The sequence below is a fragment of the Hemiscyllium ocellatum genome, unplaced genomic scaffold (genome assembly GCF_020745735.1).
Source record: "Hemiscyllium ocellatum isolate sHemOce1 unplaced genomic scaffold, sHemOce1.pat.X.cur. scaffold_152_pat_ctg1, whole genome shotgun sequence".
In the NCBI taxonomy this organism is placed as follows: domain Eukaryota; kingdom Metazoa; phylum Chordata; class Chondrichthyes; order Orectolobiformes; family Hemiscylliidae; genus Hemiscyllium; species Hemiscyllium ocellatum.
This window is the reverse complement of record NW_026867800.1, coordinates 1-21,235: the sequence shown is the minus strand read 5'-3', so window position 1 is coordinate 21,235 and position 21,235 is coordinate 1. Positions and strand designations below refer to the sequence as shown.

General features: G+C 44.3%; 1 long non-coding RNA gene across 1 annotated transcript in view; it reads left to right on the top strand.

The window, feature by feature from the left end:
* The window catches only part of LOC132810135 (uncharacterized), a 56,407-nt gene extending 37,064 nt beyond the window's left edge, over positions 1 to 19,343 (top strand). Inside the window, exon 6 of the long non-coding RNA XR_009642740.1 lies at positions 19,215 to 19,343. This is a non-coding gene — a long non-coding RNA (uncharacterized LOC132810135). The remainder of the gene's footprint in view (positions 1 to 19,214) is intronic.
* The last annotated feature ends 1,892 nt before the right edge of the window (positions 19,344 to 21,235 follow it).

Here is a 21,235-nt window from a genome sequence, read left to right as displayed (position 1 = left end):
CTTACATTCCTAATGTCTGCAAAATCCTGATGTCCCTCCATATCTCTCTAACCCTCACCATTCTCCAATGCCCTTCTGCGGAACATTGCATACAAAGGAGGAGTTGGAGAGTCTGGGCCATGTTACGAGGTATGAAGGGCTGCAGAACCTGGAGGATGGTACAAATGTAGGAAGGGACTTGGGACCTGCAGGAGGTTGGGGGATTCATAGAACCTCAGGATGTGACCGAGGATGGGTTTTGGAACCTGGAGGGTATTATGATTTGAACCACAGGTAATTTTTGAATGGAGCATTCAGCCGATCTTACAGTTATAGAGACGTACAGCATGGAAACAGACCCTTCAGTCAAGCGCATCCATGCCAACAGGATTTTCCAACCCAGTCTAGTCCCACCTGCCAGTACCTGGCCTATATCCCTCCAAACTATTTCTACTCACATATCCATCCAAACGTTTCTTAAATGTTGCAATTGTACCATCTGTAAGATTGGCTGAAAGATCCAATCAAAAGTTACCTGTTGTTCAAATCATAACATCATCCAGGTTCCACAACCCATTCACGGTCTCATCCTGCAGATCAGATATCCCAACCCAATGTAATCCCACCTGCTAACACCCGGCCCATCTCCCTCTAAACCCTTCCTATTCATACACCCATCCAGGTGCCTTTTAAATGTTGCAATTGTACTAGCCTCCACCACTTACTCTGGCAGCTCATTCCATACATGTACTATCCTCTGCGTGAAAAAGTTGCCCCTTAGTTCTCTTTTATATCTTTCTCCTCTCACCCTAAACCTTGCTCTACAATTCTGGACTCGCACACCCCAGGGGAAATACTTTGTCTATTTACCCTATCCATGTCCCTCTTGATTTTATAAACCCCTATAAGGTCACCCCTCAGCCTCCGACTCTCCAGGGAAAACAACCATCAGCTGTTCAACTCTCCCTATAGCTCAACCCTGGCTACATCCTTGTAAATCTTTTCTGAAACCTTTCAATTTTCACAGCATTCTTCTGATTGGAAGTAGAACAGAGTTGCATGCAGTATGCCAAAAGTTGCCTGACCACTGTCCTGTACGGCCGCAACATCACCTCCCAACTCCTGTATTCAATACTCTGACCAGTAAAGGAATGCATACCAAGTGACTTCCTGTGACTCTACTGTCAAGGAACTCTGTATTTCATTTGAAAAATTGCACAGACAGATAGAGTGGCCCGAGGTCTTCTGGGTAATGCTAGTTCAGTCTAAGCTGGTAGGCGGAGGCAGTGAAGTATTTGCAGTGCTGTCTGATGAATGGTCGAGAGATAATGCACATGTCAAACAGGCTGTTTTAAGTGCTTATGGATTGCTTATGAAAGGGAAGCCACTACAATTCCCTCTACTGTACCATCACTAACTGACAAAGCTCCTTCAGATCTATATCCTCTGAATTGTTGAAACCCGCTATCACCATTGCAACTCTCATTATTTCCTAACATTGTTGAATCTCTAAAACCGTCCCTATCAGTTTAATCTCCTCCACTGCATACAACACTCCCAGTCTGTGTAACCTCTTTAAGTCCTTCAGTTCCTATATACCTATGTATAGGTGTGACTGCTTTGTGGCCATTGTATCGTCGTTTATATCTGCAAAAGATTCTGCTTACTCTAGCACATCCTATGCTCATAAGTGAAGCTGGTCTCTCACAAGCCTCTCTATGACTCTCTCCTCCAGTCTCTACAAGCTTCCTTATCCCTGTAGTGTCTTGCAGCATGCACACCACTCACTCTCTCTGACATACCTTCCAGTGCATAAAATTACCTCTCCTTCTAAGTTTATTCGGTCTACAGCTTCCTCCATATCCGTGCAACATTCTCCTGTTTGTATCATCTTCCATGTGCTTGCAACATTCTCCAGTCCATACCACCCTCCCTTTCCCTGTAACATTCTCCAGTCCATACCACCCTCCCTATCACTGCGATATTCTCCAGATCCCACAACTGTCGTTAAATGTATGACATCCTGGAATCATGTGAATGTTTCTACACCCTGATCAACAAAGTCCATGTAACGATCCACAACCCTACACACATCCCTTTCTCTGAAGTCTAATCAAAGACGCTTTATCTCTCTAACTTCCTCCAAACAATGAAATGTTTTCTCCTGCAAACCTTCTGTAGCAACTGTAACTATGTTTAACCCTGCAACATTGTCGTGCCCCCAAACATCCCTCCCACTGTGTGACCTCTATCCATCCCTCCAAGGCCCTCTCTCGGTGACACGCGCCATGCATTTGCAACAAGGCAGATGGAACGACAGCATTAACAGAAGAGAACAGATATGATCGAACTGTTATTGTGAGCGGTGGCTGCACAATGACCATGACAGCAATGTGATTATTGAAGGGGTTGTACGGATTTAGGCAGATCAACAAAAAACCAAACAATGTCCCATTTTGTTGTGAAGAAAGGATGCAATCAGTGCATTAGTGAGACAGCCAATTTAATCTGGGAATCAAAACATAGAGTCATTTTGAATGGACAGCTTACAAATAGCAAGGGGCATCTGGAAGAACAAATCACAATCCATGCTCGTTGGTAAGTTGGATGCAATATTGTCTTGGTGATAGTAGACAGAGGCATGTGGAGTGATCAATTTCTAATTAGAAGTCTGTGACCAATGGTGTTTCACAAGGATCAGTGCTGCGATGTCTGTGTGTAATTTATATCTGTGATTCAGATGAAAAGGTCAACAGTTTGATTCGAATTTTGCAGAATACATTTGGAAAGGCATGTAATGATTAGGGATAGTTAGGGGAATTGTGGATAGTGAGGAGGAGTGTTAAAGGTTGCAGCAGTGTGTAGGTCAGCTGGAACGCTGTGCAGAGAAATGGCCAATCAAATTTCATCGGGACAAGTGTGAAGTGATACATTTATCAAGTCAAATGGAAGAGAGAGGTACACTAATTGACTCATTGGAAACATTGATAAACAGATGACCTTGGATGGAAATCCGTAGCTCCCGGAAAATAACAACACAGGAGGATGTGGTGGTAAAGGAGGAGTATGGTATGGTTACCTTCATTGGTCACAGTATTGAGTGCAGACGTTTGCATGTCATGTTGTGACTGAATGAAACTTCATTCGGCCATGTTTGGAAGGTTGCGTGTTGTTCTCATCGCCACACTACAGGAAGGATGTGGAGGCTCTGGGGAGGTTGCAGCAGAGGGTTGGCAGCATGTTGCCTGAACGAGAATGTGTTTACTGTAAGGAGGTTGGACCCAATTGAATTGTTGTGCGAGAATATCAGAGAATGAGGGGTGACCTGGTACAGGTATATAGCGTTAGGAGAGGCGTGGATAGTTGGACTCCTTCTTCCAATGTCGAAATATCAAATACCAGGGCGCCTCGGTTTAAGGTGAGAGTGAGAAGTTTTAAGTGAGATGAATGAGGCCAGTTTTCTTTACCGAGAGGGTGGAAGCTGCTCAGGAGGTGGGAGAGGCGGCAATGAGAGCAAAGTTATGAAGTGGCATTTAGACAGAAACATGAACAGGCAGAGAATATAGGTATATCGCCCATGTGCAGGCAGGTGGGATTAGTTTAGAATAGCATCATGGTCAGCACAGCCATGGTGGGCCGAAGGGCCTATTACTGTGCTGTACTGTTCTATTTTCTAACTTAACGGCATCTACCCTGTCAAAGCCCCTCACAATCCTGGATGTTTCATTCAATTTCTCTCCTATTCTACAAAACCCCAATGGGTTCCAAGTCAATCTTCTCCACCTCTGCTCATTGGAAAATCCCACTATCTTCAGGATCAGCCGAGTGAACCTTCCCTGGCCTGCCTCCAACACAAGAATGTCTTTCCTTAGGGCACGCATACTGTTCATTATAACCTAGGTGTGGTTTGACTTGTACCTTGCATCATTTTACCAAGACCTCCCTATTTTCAGACATTCCCTCTGTAACAAGTGCCACCATTTGATTTGCCTTCTCTATTACCTGCTGATCCGTAAGCTACATTTTTCAGATTGATAAACAAGAACTCCCTCACCCCTTTCTGCTGTCAATCTGAAACCAAATAGTGTTAGCCTGACAGTAAGTCGGGAACGTGCTGGAATGTGTTTTAAAGGATATGACAACAAATGATAACTGGATGCTTAGAAACAATGGGAGACACATGATTTTAGAAAAAGGGAATATTTTAAATCTGTTGGATTCTGCATTTTGGTGTGACCATAAATGCAGAATAGATAAGGGTAGGGAAGGCTAGTTGCAGTAGAGGGATATTTGAAATTTCGATAAGTTTCAACAAGGGCTAAAAATGAGCTCGGGAGAGAATCGGGCCCCTGAAAGGTCAATGCGGCTGTCTGTGTGGAATCACTGCTGATGGGGGAGATACTGAACAAATATTTTGTGTTCGGATTTACTGTGGAGAAAGACATGGAAGCTGTGTGCTCTTCCAGCACCACTAATCCGGAATCTGGTTTCCAGCATCTGCAGTCATTGTTTTTACCTCATTGATTTTAACTGGACTGCGAATCCTCTTGCAAGGATGCCTGCCTTGAAGAAGTTTTCCTCCTCTCTCTACAAGAATCTCAGGGAGTCCCTCCACGCTGCAGGCTCACTGCCTTTATTCCTGATGAAGGGCTTTTGCCCGAAACGTCGACTTTGCTGCACTTTGGATGTTGCCAGAACTGCTGTGCTCCTCCTGCAACACTAATCCAGAATCTAGTTTCCAGCATCTGCAGTCATTGTTTTTACCTCTGTATCTAAATGGCTAGTTCTCCCTGTGTTCCATGAGATCGAACCATGCGAATCAGTCTCCCATGGGGAATCTTATCGAACGTTTTACTGAAGTCCATATAGATCACATCTACCGCTCAGCCCTCATCAATCCTCTTTGTTACTTCTTCAAAAAACTCAATCAAGTTTGTGAGACATGCATAAAGCCATGTTGACTATCCCTAATCAGTCCTTGCCTTTCCAAATATATGTACATCCTCTCCCTCAGGATTCCCTCCAAACAGCTTGCCCACCACCGAGGTCAGGCTCACTGCTCTGCAATTCCCTGGCTTTCCTTTCCACTCTTCTTAAAAAGTGGCACCACGTTTGCAAACTTACAGTCTTCCGGCGTCTCACCTATGACAATCTATGATACAAATATCTCAGCAAGAGGTCCAGTAATCACTTCTCTAACTTCCCACAGAGTTCTCGATTACACCTGATCAGGAAGTGGGAATTTATCCACCTTTATGCATTTCAAGACATCCAACACTTGCTCGTCTGTAATATGGACATTTTGCAAGGTGTCACCATCCATTCTATATCTTCCATATCCTTTTCCACAGTAAAATCTGATGAAAAATACTCGTTTAGTATCTCTGTCTTTTAACCGTTGTAATTGTACCCACATCCACCCTTCCTCAGGAAGTTCATTCCACAATCAAAACACCCTCTGTGTAACAATTTGCCCCCATGCCTTTTTTTTGAACATCTCACTCTTCTAACCTTTAAATTGTGGTCTCTCCTTTTGAGACTCCCCCATCCTACAGAAAAGACAATTACCATTTAATCGATCTAAAAAACTCATTTTTTAAAATAAACTTTTATAACATCACGTCTCAACATCCAGACTCCTGTAAAAAAAAAGACTCACCCGATCCAATCATTTTTCAGAACTCAAGCCTTCCATATTCAACAACGCCCTGGTTAATCTTTTCCGAATCCCCTGCAGCTTAATAATATCCTCCCTATAACTGGGCGACCAGAACTGGGCAGAGTATTGCAGAACAGGCCTCACCAATGTCTGTGCAATCTCAACATGACGTCCCAAATCCTACACTCAATGGACTGAGCAATAGTCAGGCATGCCAAGCACTGTCTTATCCATCCTGTGATGCAAACTTCAAGAATTATGTACCTGAACCCAGAGGTCCCTCTGCTCTAAAACACTAACCGAGGCCCTAACATTAATTGTATAAGCTCTGCAATTGTTTATTTTACCTTGCATTTATTCAGATTGAATTCCATCTACAGTTTTTCAGCCCATTCACCCATTTCATCAAGATCCCTTTGTAATCTCAAAAAACCTCCTTCACTGCTGACAATGCCACCCTCTAGCCTTCCAGCCCATCACACATGGCTGTCAATGGTACAAATATCTTTGCTCGGGGCTTCACAATTTATTCCCTAGCATCACACAATGTCCTGTGATACACTTAATCAGGTCCTGGGGCTTTCTATAAATTTGTGTTTTAAAACCTCCAGCACCACCTCTTCTATAACATGCCCTCTTTTCAAGGCATAGAGATGTACAGGATAGTAACAGACTCTTCAGTCCAACTCGCCCATGCTGACCAGAAGATGTAAGTACATCCATCTCATTTTACAGCGCTTGGCCCATGTACCTCTAAACCCTTATTATTCATAACCCATCCAGATATCTCTTAAAAGTTGTCATAGTATCAATATCTGCTACTTTCTCTCTAAGCCCATTCCATACACACATCGCCATGTGCATGAAAAGGCTGTCCCTTTTTATTCCTTTCCCCTCTAACCTTAAACCTCTGCCCTCTAGTTTTGGACTTCCCAACCCTTGGGCAAAGACCTTGAATGTTTACCCAATCCATGCCCCTCATGTTTCTATAAACCTCTGTCAGGTCACCCCTCAGTCTCCGACGCTCCGGAGAAAATAACCACAACTTATTCAGCAACAACCCTGTCAACATCTTGTGATTTTTTTCTGAACACATTCAAATTGCACAACATCCTTCCTATCTTGGGGATACTGGAATTGCAGCGAACTCCAAATATGGACTAACGTATTACTCTTATTCCCTGAGTTCCCCAGTTTTTGTCCACAGTAAGTTCTGGAGTAAAAAATGTGTTTAATGTCTTAGCCATATCCTGCTGTTCCACACATCCATGCCCTCATTGATCTTTAAGGAGCAATATTTTGTCTCGAGTTTTCTTTTACTCAATATATTAATACAATCACTTTTGGATTCTTATTCTCATTATCTGCCAAGGCTATTTCATGTACCCTTTCTGCATTCCTGATTTCCACCCAAAGTATATTCCTACAGCCCCTGTGATCCTCAGAGGTTCCCTTGATCCAGCTGGCTGTACCTGACACGTAGCCTCTATTCCTTGACCAGACCCTCAATAGACAGCCAGTGTCTCCTAATGCTGTCAGCATTGAGTTGCACACAAACAGGAACCTGCTGGTGGTGATCGCTCAATTTGTCTCAATCTTGAAATATTCGCACTTGCCAGACTTCCCTTTCCCTGCAAATAGACTCCCCAATCACCTTTTGAACGTTCCTGGCTAACACGATCAAGATTGGTCAGGCCCCATTTTATGACTTGAACCTGTGGACCAGGCCTGTCCTTTTCCGAAGCTGTTTTCAAATTAATAGAATTGTGGTCACTTTGGCAAAATGCTTTCCCACTCACACCTCAGTCCCTTTCCCGACCTTAATACCCAAGGGAAGGTCAGGTTTTGCCCCTTTCTCTTTTCAGACCATTTTCATATTAATTGGGAGTTTCTGGAACACAATTACCAAATTCCTCCCTTGCAAACACTGAACACTGACAGTCCCAGTCTAGGTTTGGAAGATTTGAAAACCCCAACCATAACAGCCCTATTATTATGATTGATATTTGAGATCTCCTGATATATTTATTCCTCACTCTGCCACTGATTATTCGGGGTCAGTGGGACAATCGTGTCAGAGTGATGACCCATTCTTATTTCTCAGTTCCACAAACATAGGTTCACTGGGTGATAACATCGGAATATCCTCTCTAAGTACTACTGGGATGATTCATGCAATCAAAACCCACCACCACACGTCCTCTCTTGCCTCCCCTTCGATGCTTCCTGTAGCATCTCCAACTTGAAACAATGAGCTGCCAGTCCTCAACCTCCCTCAGTTGTGTTTCTGTAGTAACTATAATCTCCCAGTCCCATGTTCCAATCCATGCCGTGAGGTCATTCTCCTTAGCTATCAGGTCCCTTGCGTTGAAGTAAATGCAGGTTAATCATCAGTTTCCACCCCTCCCCCATTTCTTGCTAGATTCGTGCCTGCCTTGTCTGCTGAAATTGCTCTCTTTAACTTGTGCACCAACCTCAATCTTCTTTCTGGCCTTCCAACTGTTTAAGTTGCAACATCCTGCCAGATCAGATTATATCCTCTCAAGCAGCTCTAACAATCGCCCCACCAGGATATGGGTCCCGCTCCTGCTCCCAGTTCAGGTCCACTTATGCTGACACCTTCAGACGTCCAGAAACTTGTTCACCAATGTCCCTTGTTCCTCAGTACTCCAGGAGGACCTACTATTCATGATGTATATAGTTCACTTATGAGACTTCCCACAGTGCATTGCCTCACAGTGATCAGAAGTAAACTCCATCTGCCATTACTCTGCTCAGTTTATCATCTGATTGATATCTGACTGCAGTCTGAGACCATCCCTCACCTTTCATGTCATCTGCAAACCTACTAATGATTCCTTCTGTTTTTACATCGGAGTTATTATTCCACAAAATAACCAGCAATGCTTCCTGCGCAGATCCCTGTGGTGCACCCACTGATGAAAGAATTCCAAACACGAGAAGTCTATCCACTGTTTTTTTTAATCCACATTACCAACTTGCCTTGGATCCCATTGGCTCTTTACATTTGGACCAGCCTTCCACGAGGGACCTTGTCAAAGGCCTTATTCAAGTCCATGTAAACCACATCATCTGCACTGCCCTCATCAATATTTTTCGACACCATTTCAAAAAAACTGAACTGAATTCCTCAGACAGTATCTCACTCTTCCAAATCTGTGATGCTGCTGCAGAGGTGATCCTTGCCTTTGGAAGTGTTGATTCATCCTCAAAATTCATTCCAATAATTTCCCTCCCTCTGCTGTCAGACTATCTGCTCTGTAATTACCTGGCCTATCCCTGCTGCCCTTCTTGAACAAAAGAACCACATTAGCGACCCTCCAGTCATTCAACACTTCACCTGTGGCCAGCGAAGTTTTATATATATCCACCAGGGGCCCAACAATCTCCTCCCTTACCTCCCATCGCAGCCTGGGATACATTTCATTAGGCACTGGGGATTTCTCCACCTTTATGCCTGTGAAAACATTTAATACCTCCTCCTTATTCATCTTTTCTTGTTCTCGAACCTCACCGTCCCAACTGAAATCCCCGGTGACAATGTCTTTCTCCTGTGTGAATACAGATGGGAAGTATTCATTGAAGTTCTCACCGATTTCCACTGGCTCCATTACAGATTGGCCCTTTGGTTTCTAACAAGCCTCGCTGTTTACCTGGGAATCCTCTTCCTCGAACTGTACTCATTAAATTCCCTGTGGCCTCTCCTTAACAGTATCTGCCAAGGATATTTCATGCCCATTATTTGCCCGTCATTTTAAGGATTGCCTTGCACTATCTATATGTTGGTCGGTCTTTGCCTGTTTTCATCGCCTTGTATTTCCTTCATCAAGCTCAGGATATCGCTTGACCAGTATTCACTGGAGTTACTGCCTTTGTCATTCACTCTTCGCAGAACACACTGGCCTTGAATTCTCCCTGTATCAATTTAACATACTTCCTGTTTCTGAGTGTGAACCCAACAGCAAAAAGTTCCTCCCGGTCTGTGTTTGCCAGATCCTGTCTCGTGGTAGTGATAATGCCCAGTGACAGTAATATTCTAATGATGATGGGGCTTCCACAAATTTGGCGTCTTCACTTCTGCCCTATCCTTATTTTACCAAAATGACTTTGAAAGCTAGTGTTAGGACTACTATCACCGAAACACTCTAAAAATCCTTATGTCTGTCATCTTGTCCAGCACTACAGCCCAATCACGTTGCTGTAACCTTTTCCAATCCCAACAGCAGTCCTCCATCCTGTCCTACAGCACCTCATTATCTCTAACCTTCCATCATCCAATTCACCTCACTGTTTGTACAGCGTTTCCTACCAACCCTCCCATTATGTAATGTTCTGAAGCTTCCTGAACGCTCCCGAGATCTGTAACCATGCCCCCTCTCTCTCTCTCTTCAATCTTCTCTGTCTCTGTGACTAACTCCCAACACTACAATGTTCCGTACCTTTGACCACCTCCAGTCAGTACTAGCCTTCCTAGCTCTCGAACATCCTGCAGCCACTAAAACCATCCATGTACCTGAAATATCCTCTCAGTTGTTGTAACAACTCTCATTCTCACAACTGCCTCTGTCGATAACCTCAGCCAGTCCAAAGAATCCTTGCTAACTCAGTAACCTCACCCAATGTGTACAACTCTGAGTATGACTAACTTCATCCAGTCTCCCCAACTGTCCCTAACTCTAATTGTAGAGAGAATCCACAACCCTCCCTATTGCGTTCACCTCCTCCAGTCCCTCTCATGGACACCATCTATGGAACCTTATCCTGTCCCTGACTATATTCTCTTCCTGTTCCAATAAACCTTGTGAACTTTGTGACCTAGTCCAATCTCTGCAGTGCTCTGTATAATCAGCCTCACTGTGCCTGGAACCTGGCTTTAATTCCAGCCTTGGCCGATTGTCTGTGTGGACTTTGCATGTTCTCCCCCCTGACTGTGTAGGTTTCTTCCGGGTGCTTTAGTTTCCTGCCATAGCTCGACATTTGCACGATACGTGATTGTCGGTCATAAATTGACCGTAGTATTCAGGAAAGTGTGCTTTAGGTGAGTTCATCATGAGAAATGCAGGGTTTAATGGACAGGGAGAGGGATGGGTCTGGTTAGGATCTCTTTAGAGGGTTGGTGTGGGCTTGTTGGGCCAAATGGCCTTTTTCCACACTGTGGAGATTCTATTCAGGTTATTGTCCAGTCCTGTCAACCATCCCTGTCTCTTGAACCTTGCCTCATCCCCAATACTCTCCTTATATGTGTAATCTCCAACAGTCTCTAAAACACTCCTTGGCGATGTCAGCTTCTCCAGTCCTTACCATGATCGATATGACTGTCACCTCTTCCTGCTTTTAGAACAATCCTTATAACTGTTGTCATTGGTTACATCACTCCCAATCACTGTTCCATCCTGAACCCCCCCCCCCCCCCAAAAAACATTTATATCTCTGTAAACCCATCTGGACTGTGTGTACCTCCTTTTGACAGTCCCGTTCTGAGACTTTCTCTATATCAAAAACGTCAATAAGTGTAGGAAACCCTTATTATTGTAACCTCCCTCCAGCCTTACAGCACTGAGGATCTGTAGAAGCTCTCTTCAACCCGCCAGCCATCTCTGTGTCTGTAATCTATTCCACTCCCCAGAATTCATTCTCTCTGAGCTCTTCTGTAGTCCATTAAACACTCCCTCCCACTGTCTGTGTCATTGTAACCTTCTCCAAAAACACAACCTTCCTATCTGTGTAAATCCCGACACCAGTCCCTATCCTTCTAAGCTCCGTCTAACAATATAACCCTCCATGTTTGTGTATTCACCTTCAGTCCCTACTCACCTCCCTATCTGTGTAACCTTCTCCAGGCATTTTTGCTTCACTCTCTTCAACTGTCCCTGTCAGTGTAATCTCTTCTGGACCCGAAAACTCCCCTCTCTTTAACTTACTCAGGCAACACAACCCTCACTATCTGTGACCTACTCCTGTCGGAGAACCCTCCCTCTGTGAACTGCTCCAAATCTTCAACTCTCCATAAGCTCCTGCAGTCTTAGAGCCCTCCCTGTGTACATAACCTCTTCCAGTCCCTAAAACGCCATCAGTCTGTGGAGACCCTACCAGCATCCCTATCTGTGTTATCCTCTCAGGTCCCTGCAACACTCCCGATCTGTAGATCCCACTCCAATGCCTGTGTTTCACCCGGTCCTGTTCCTACAAGACTCATTAACTATGTAACATTCTCCCGTCACTATCACCCACCGTGTCAATGTAAGCTCCTCCTGTATCTCCATCCAGTTACGCATCTCCATAACCTTCTCCAGCTCTTACACCCCTATCTGTGTAAACATCACTCTCCACTCGAACCCTCCCTACCGCAGGAACTTCCTCCTGTTTGTGTAATACTCCCTTATCTGTGATACTGTCTCCAACCAAACTTGCTACCCCAATCTCTGAAAAACGAATCCAGATTCCACACCCTCCTTAACCCCCAGAACCTAAGCCTTCCTATATCTATAAACATCTTCAGTCACAATGACCCTCCATATCTCTGTTTGTTCCGCCAGATGTTACAAACCTCTTTATCTCTGTAATCTGCTCAGTTCCCTAAAACAGTCCCTGTCTGTGTGATCCAGCCCTGTCGTACAAACATCCTTATCCTGGTAAACTTCTCTATCCCTCCCAGCATTCCCAACTCCTTGAACCCGTCAGCCCTACAGCTCTCCACATTTCTGTAACCTCCTGTGGGCCTATGGTCCTCCCTCCCTGTGAAACCACCTTCAGTCCCCACATCCCTCCCAATCTGGGTCCTCTGCTCCAAATCAGACCATTGCTGTCTCTGTAAACACCTCCACCCCTGACAACTCTTCTCATTTGTGTAACCTCGTTCAGACCCCATACTCTCCAGCTTCCTGCATCCTCTTCCTGCATTGCAACTAAAACCACATGTTTATGTAATATCCACCAGTGCTTAAACCTCCCCAACTCAGTAACCACTTGCAGCCCTAACAAAGCACCTAAACTGTGAAACCTCTTAATTCCCTACAATCCTCCCTCCCTCCCTCCTCAACTACCTTCATCACCATGAAACCTCACAATCACTGAAGTCACCTTTTGGCACTGCAACCCTCCTAATGTCTGCAAAATCCTTTTGTCCTGATATCCCTCCCTGTCTCTGTAACCCCCACCACCCTCCAGTGCCCTTCTGGGGAACCTGGCAGAGGAGGGATGTTTTGTAGAGTCCGGGCCATGTTACAGAGGTACAATCCTGGGAATTACAGATTTAGTCTAATGTCTGTGGGGTGCAGATTATTGGCAAAGACTCTAAAGACAGGATTTATGACTACTTGGAAAACTATCGTTTCATTAGAGACAGTCAGCACGGGTTTGTGAGGGGCAGGTCATGCCTCACAAATCTTATTGAATTATTTGAGGATATGAGCGAATACGTTGATGGCTCATTCAGAAAATAAGGAGGCATGGGATACAGGGAAATCTGTCTGTCTGGTTACAGGATTGGATGGCCCAGAGAAGACAGAGGGTGGCAGCAGGTGGACAGTATTGAGTCTGGAGCTCAGTGACCAGTGGTGTTCTGTAACAGTCGGCTCTGGGACTCTGCTCTCTGTGATTTTTATAAATGACTTGGATGTGGATTTTGGAGAGTGGGTTAGTAAGAGGTGAGGCCATACTGGATTTGGTTCTGGGTAACGAACCAGGCCAGGTGTTAGAATTGGAGGTAGGTGAGCACTTTGGGGACAGTGATCACAGTTCGGTGACTGTTAATCTGGTGATGGAGAGGGATAAGTGTGCACTGCAGGGCAAGAGTTATAGCTGGGGGCAGGGAAATTATGTGCGGTGAGGCATGACTTAGGATGGAAAAGTAGGCTTCAAGAGAAGGGTGCAATCGATATATGGAGCTTGTTCAAGGAGCAACTATTGAGTGGCCTTGATAAGTATGTACCTGTCAGGCAGGGAGGAAAGGGTCATGTGAGGGAGCCGTGGTTTAATATGGAATTGGTTACCCTGGTTAAAGGGAAGAGGGCGGCCTATGTAAAGATGAGGCGTGAAGGTTCAGTTGGGGAAATTGAGAGTTATAAGGTAGCCAGGAAGGATCTAAAGAGAGCTAAGAGCAGCAAGGAGGGGACATGAAAAGTCCTGAGTTGGTAGGATTAGGGAAAACCCAAAGGCTTTCTATAGGTATGTCAGGAATAAAAGAATGACTAGGGTAGGAATAGGTCCAGTCAAGGATAGTAATGAGAAGTTGCGTGTGGAGGCTGAAGAGATTGGGGAGATACTGAATGAATACTTTTCGTCAGTATTCACTCAGGAACAGGGCATTGTTGCCGAAGTGAATATTGAGTCACAATTAGAATGGATGGCTTTGAGGTATGTAGGGAAGAGGTGTTGGAAATTCTGGAAAGGGTGAAAAGTCCCCTGGGTCTGATGGCACTTATCCTAGGATTCTCTGGGAAGCAAGGGAGGAGATTGCAGAGTCATTGGCCTTGATTTTTATGTCCTCGTTGTCTACAGGAATAGTGCCAGAAGACTGGAGGATAGCAAATGTGGTTCCCTTGTTCAAGAAGGGGAGTAGGGATAACCCTAGTAACTATAGTCCGGTGAGTCTCACTTCTGTTGTGGGCAAAGTCTTAGAGAGAATTGTAAGGGATAGAATTTATGAACATCTGGATAGGAATAATGTGATCAAGGATAGTCAGCATGGTTTTGTGAAGGGCAGGTCGTGCCTCACAAACCTTATTGAATTCTTTGAGAAGGTGACTAAGGAGGTGGATGAGGGTAAAGCAGTAGATGTGGTGTATATGGATTTTAGTAAGGCATTTGATAAGGTTCCCCATGGTAGGCTACTGCAAAAAATATGGCGTTATGGCATTGAGGGTGCGTTGGAGGTTTGGATTAGGAATTGGCTGGCTGGAAGACGACAGAGGGTAGTAGTTGATGGTAAAGTTTCATCTTGGAGTGTAGTTACTAGCGGTGTTCCGCAAGGATCTGTTTTGGGACCATTACTGTTTGTCATTTTTATAAATGACCTGGAGGAGGGGCTAGAAGGTTGGGTGAGCAAGTTTGTGAATGATACGAAAGTCGGTGGAGTTGTTGACAGTGAGGAAGGATGTGGCAGGTTACAGCGGGATATAGATCAGCCTGCAGAGCTGGGCAGAAAGGTGGCAAATGGAGTTCAATGTAGCTAAGTGTGAAGTGATTCACTTTGGTAAGAGTAACAAGAAGATGGGGTACTGGGCTAATGATCAGATACTTGGTAGTGTGGATGAGCAGAGGGATCTTGGTGTCCATGTACACAGATCTCTGAAAGTTGCCAGCCAGGTAAATAGTGCTGTGAAGAAGGCATATAGCGTACTGGCTTTTATTGGCAGAGGAATTGAGTTCCGGAGTCCTGAGGTCATGTTGCAGTTGTATAAGACTCTGGTGCGGCCGCATCTGGAGTATTGTGTGCAGTTTTGGTCGCCATACGATAGGAAGGATGTGGAGGCACTGGAACGGGTGCAGAGGAGGTTTACCAGGATGTTGCCTGGTATGGTAGGAAGATCATATGAGGAAAGGCTGAGGCACTTGGGGCTGTTTTCATTGGAGAAAAGAAGGTTTAGGGGTGACTTGATAGAGGTGTATAAGATGATTAGGGGTTTAGATAGGGTTGACCATGAGAACCTTTTTCCACGTATGGAGTCAACTATTACAAGGGGGCATAGCTTTAAATTAAGAGGTAGTAGGTATAGGACAGATGTTAGGGGTAGATTCTTTACTCAGCGAGTTGTGAGTTCATGGAATGCCCTGCCAGTAGCAGTGGTGGATTCTCCCTCTTTCTGGGCATTTAAACGGGCATTGGATAGGCATATGGAGGATAGTGGACGAGTGTGGGTTAGGTGGGCTTGGATCAGCGCAACATCGAGGGCCAAAGGGCCTGTACTGCGCTGTATTTTTCTATGTTTTATGTAAGTTTGCTAATCATACGAAGATTGTTGGAGTGGTGGGTAATGTGGAGGGCTATTGTAGATTGCATAGGGACATTGACAGGACACAGCTGGCCTGGAAGTTGCAGATGGAGTTAAATCTGGAAAAGTGTGAAGTGATTCATTCTGGAAGATTGAATTTTAATACAGAATTCAGGGTTAAAAGGCAGAATACTTGGCAGTGTGGAGGAACAGAGAGACCATGGGGTCTATGTCCATAGATCCCTCAAGTTGCCACGTACGTTGGTAGGGTTGTTAAAAAGGCATATATTGTGTTGGCTTTCCTTAGCAAGGGGATAGATTTTAAGAGCAGTGAGGTTTTAGTGCATCTTAATAGCCTCCTAGTGAGACCACACTTGGAATATTGTGTTCAGTTCCGGCCCCCTGTTTACAGGAAGGATGTGCAAGTTTCAGAGAGGGTACACAAGAAATTTACCAGGGTGCTGCTTGGAATGGAGAACATTTCTCATGAAGAAAGTTTGAGGGAGCTAAGGCTTTTTTCATTGAAGTGAAGAAGGGGGTGGGGCAACCCTGTAGAGGTGAACAAAATGATGATAGGCACACAGAGAGTGAATAGTCAGAGACTTTTCCTCTTATGGAATAAATGGCTGTAACAAGGCGGCATAATTTTAAGGTGAATGGAGGATGGATAAGAGGATAGAGAATGGTAGGTGGTTGGATGGACTGCCAATGGTGGTAGTAAAATTAGACACATTCGGGACATTTAATAGACTCTTGGACAGACACATGGATAATAGTAAAATGAAGGGTATGTAGGTAATTTTGATCTTATAGTTGGATAAAAGGTTGGCATGAAATCATGGCCGAAGGGTCTTGGGCTGAACTGTTCTGCGTTCAATGTTCTGTATGATAAGCTGGGTGATAAACTCAGATCAGTGTAAAATGATATGGCATTCAGGAGGAGCTAGTGAACTGGATTCAAAATTGGCTTGATGGTAGGAGACAGCGGGTGATGGGAGACATGTGTTTCTGACTGGAGGCATGTGACCAGCGGTGTAGTGGGTCCCCCTGTTGTTTGTCATTTGGATAAATGGTTTGGATGGAATATTGGTTTCCTGGTAAGTAAGCTTCTTGGGTGACACTGACATTGGAGGTAAAGTGGTTCGTGGAGAAGATCGTATATATTACAACATGATGAACAGTACTGCTGGGATAGTGGGCTGAAGAATAGCAGATGGAGTTTAATTAGATAAATGTGAAGTGTTCTATTTTGGTGAAACAAACCAGGGTGGGACCTGTACAGTTAATGTTTGGGCCCTGGGTGGTGTTGTCAGTCAGAGACCGAGGGATGCAGGTACACAGTTCTTTGAATGTGTTGTCACAGGTAGACAGGCTGGTGAATCAGACATTTGGGATGTTTACCTACATTGGGGAGAGCATTGAGAGTAAGAGTTGGCATGTAATGGTGCATCTGTAAAATACATTGGTGAGGCTATCATAAAAATATTGTTGTTCAGTAAGAAGAACTCATTTGGTTCACTTACCTCCTTTTAGGAATCTGATCCAGACCTACAGCAATATGGCTGACTCTGAGCTACCCTCTAGGTAATTAGCAGTCGGGTCAAAGAATGTTCGTCCAGGCAGTGACAACTACATCCAACGAATGAATAAATAAAAAGACCTATGCACTTCCGTACCTCTGGAAACAAGTCCAGCTGCAGCAATCCGTACTGGTTTTGTAACACCATTCTAGACCTGACCACTCTCTATAACACTCTCACCACCTCCCACCTTCACCTCTCCCTGTTCCTATCGTGTCATTAAACCCTGACAATGATTCCCCTTCCCACTGCCCTCCTCCTGCTACCAGACCCTTTGCAATCCATTTAACATTTACTCCTAAAGCACTCTCTCACTTCAAGATTTTAAGTATTTTGTGCTGATCTTCTCAGCCTCATAATCTAGTATGATCCCTTTTGTCCTGAGTGAGGGACCAGTGGGGATTTCTTGCTGAGGGTTTTACTGTTTCAATGGAATGTCCTTCTGTTGTGTTTTATACTGTTCCTTGAAATGTTTTCCACTGTCCATTTACAAACACATATTTCAGTCTGTTTAGGCTGTTTACCTTGGTCAGTTCTCCTCTCAAACTCATGTAATTGGCTATTTTTGTTTCTAGTTGCAGCTCGTCCTTTCTGTGATTCACTTTAAAACATTTTGTGTATTTAGCTGTACTTTATCACAATTTCCCGAAGGATCTCTCCCGGTGACGTTACACATTCACTAAGTTTCATCACACGGTCGCTCTGACATAGTTACATCCCTAGCCTGTTGCACAGCGAAACACTGAAAAAAATATAACCGAACTCCTCTTCCAATATCAATGTTCTCCGTGTGATTGGTCCAGATTATACAAATATTGAAGTTTTCCAAAATTATCACAATGCCTTTATTAAAAATCCAATGAGTTCCTGTGTAATACAGTGATGAGCAATGGAATAAAGTTCGTTGGCTAAAATTGTTCTGCTGCTTGTGTCCTTGGCAAGTAGTAGCCAGAATTTACATTCAGACTGACTCGACTTCATGTTCTGATGCCAAATGCTTTCTTTGTGATGTCTTCGTTATCCATTATTGTTAGCATTACACATTTTGCCCGAGTATCGGCAAGGTTGTAAACCACTGAATATTTTTGTTCACACTGTATCCATATTTCCCTGGTGTCTAAATCTCTTTTATCTCTGTCACAAATCCACCTTATTGCATCGACTTTGTCCATTCAATTAAAAGTATTCCTTTCCTTAATTTATTGTCACAAATCTATTCACTGACGTACAATTTTACTTAAACTCTGTCCCATCCTGTTCCTTTTTGCTTATCTTCAGCCAGATCCCCATGCTGTTTTCGTGTGTCACATTTTCCCTTTGGATTCGGAAAGTTCCTTTCACCTGAACGCTGTCCCTGCATCCTCTCTGGCAGTTTAAACCCTTGGCCATTAACCTACCGACATGATCGGCCAGGACAATGGTCCCAGCACCGTTCCAGTGGGGCCATCCAAAAGGATTATATTTAAAATCAGGCATGGGATGAAGTATCTCTGGCTGACCAGCCTTTCTTGCCCAGCCGAGCTGCCCTTGAGCTGAATATCTTTCTCAGCCAGTTCAGCGGGTCAGTGAGAGGCAAACACTTTGCTGTGGGTATGTCGTGCAGATCAGGTGAGGATGGGCAGATGTCCTTCTCGAAAGGGCAAGTGTTTGGGTTTTTTGGTCATCAGCAATGGTCTCATACTTACTTGTCGATTGTTAATTACTATTTTTAAAATTAGTGATTTCAAATTCCACCATTGTTGATGCTGGGATTCCAGCCTGTATCCCCGAACATTAGCAGAGGTTTGGGATACATGCTCCAGCAATAATACCACGAGGCCATCACTTCACCTGCTCACAGGTTGCTCATTCCTGACCGGTTATACCAGTGCATCATGAAGCAAAACCTGTCAATCCAACACAGTTGTGTGATCCTGATATCTTCCAGCACTCTGGTGATATCACTTAGGATCTTGCTTTCTGTCTGTCTCTGTCTGTCTTCTCTCTCTCTGAAGAAAGACGAGGCAGCACAATTCCCATTCTGCCTATTCCTGTCTCCTGTAGGTACTCAGGAAGGTTCAGACTCGATTAACTTCCCAGCTGCTGGGTGTCTCGTCCATCATCACATTGAAGATAGTTGGTCAGCCAGAGAGACAAAAGAGAGGGAGATCTGCAGCCTTCAATAAATCCTGCAGTGAGGTAAGATCACTCACAGTGCACAGAGCAGAGAGCAACGAGAGGGCTCCAAACATCGGCAGACAATATATGTCACTGATACAGTGCTGGAGGGTGAGCACAGTTCACACACACCCCAGGCTCAATCACCGCCCCAGTCTAAGTTCTGTTGTACTAAGACTCACTACTCTGCATCACTATCTATGGCATGTCTTGTACACCAGTGTCTTCAATAATTTGTAACTCCTATAACAGTTTATATCTCTGTAACCTCCTCCTATCTCAATAGTCCCTCGATATATTTGAAATGTACTGCATTCCAGACTACCATCCCTATCGCTGTAACTTGCTTCAGTGTCGACAACATGCCTTATCTCAGTAGTCTCCTCCTCCAATAACTGGAGACAGAGGCATGCAGCACAATCCTTCAATCCAACTAGTCCATGCTGACCAGAGTCCATGAACAAGTCACGTTTCCCTGTATTTGACCGGATCCCTTCAAACCTTCTCCTCCCCAAGTACCTGCCCAAATGTATTTTACATGTTGTAATTGTACTTTTCTCTACCACTTCCCCTGGAAGCTCATTCCATAACTGCACCATCGTCTGTGTAGAAAATTTTCTCCTAAAATCTCTTTTAAGTGCTTCCTCTCCCATCTCATATTTATGCCCACTAGCACACAGAACATGACAGCGCAATGCAGGCCCTTCGGCCTTCGATTTTGCACCAACCTGTGGAACCAATCTGAAGCCCAAGTAGCCAACACTATTCAAATTCGTGTCCATATGCCTATCCAACGACCGTTTAAATGCCCTTAAAATTGGCGAGTCTACCACTGTTGCAGGCAATGCATTCCATGCCCCGACTATTCTGAATAAAGAACCTACCTCTGGCATCCGTCCCATATCTATTTATTAATATTAGCATCTACCTAAATTTAAAGCTATCTCCCCTCCTGGTAGACATCGCCACCCAAGAGAAAAGGCTCTCACTGTCCAACCCATCTCACCTGCTGATTATCTTATATGTCTCTATTAATTGACTTCAAACACATTCTTTTGAACAAAAACAGCTTAAAGTCCCTCAGCCTTTCCTCATAAGACCTTTCCTCCGTACCAGGTAACTTTCTAATAAATCTCATCAGATGTGGTGAGTGTGGACTTGTTGGGCCGAAGGGTCTATTTCCACACTGGAAGTAATCTAATCTAAGGGGACAACATTTGCTATCCTCCAGCCTTCTAGCACTATTCCTGTAACAATGATGACAAAAAGATCAAAATCAAAGGCTTGGCCAATCTCCTTCGTGGCTTCCCAGAGAATCGAGGATAAATCCCATCAGGCCAATAGATTTATCTTATTTTTGACTTTGCCAGAATTGCTAACACCTCCCCTTCTGTACTTCAATTCAATCTAGTTATGGACTCCACTGCCTGGCTAATCACCTTACCTGTATCCTCGTGGTTTAATCATCGTCCTGCGTCTTTGTATCATCGAAGGACAATGATACAAATAGTTCTGCTCTTGTCCATGCCACTACTTATCACAATGTTTTGGGAATACACTTATTCAGGACTTAAGGCGTTCTCTACCTTTGTGTTTGAAGACATCCAGCACTACCTCTTTATAATGGGAACTCTTTTAAGCCATCATGTCTCTTTAACTGACTTGTCTGCAGTAATTTCTGACAAAATGTTCATTTAGGGTCTTACCCATTCCTGTGGTTTCAACACATGGATGTCCCTTATTGATCTTTGCAGGGCATATTGTCTCTCTAGGTTGCGTTTTTGTACTTGTGTGCTGTAGAATTTTCTTGCAATTCATTAAACCTTATCTGCAAAGCTATCTCATCCCCCCCATTTTGCTTCAGCTTTATCGGCTTCTCCGTTTCTCTAAAACCCTCCAGTATCAGT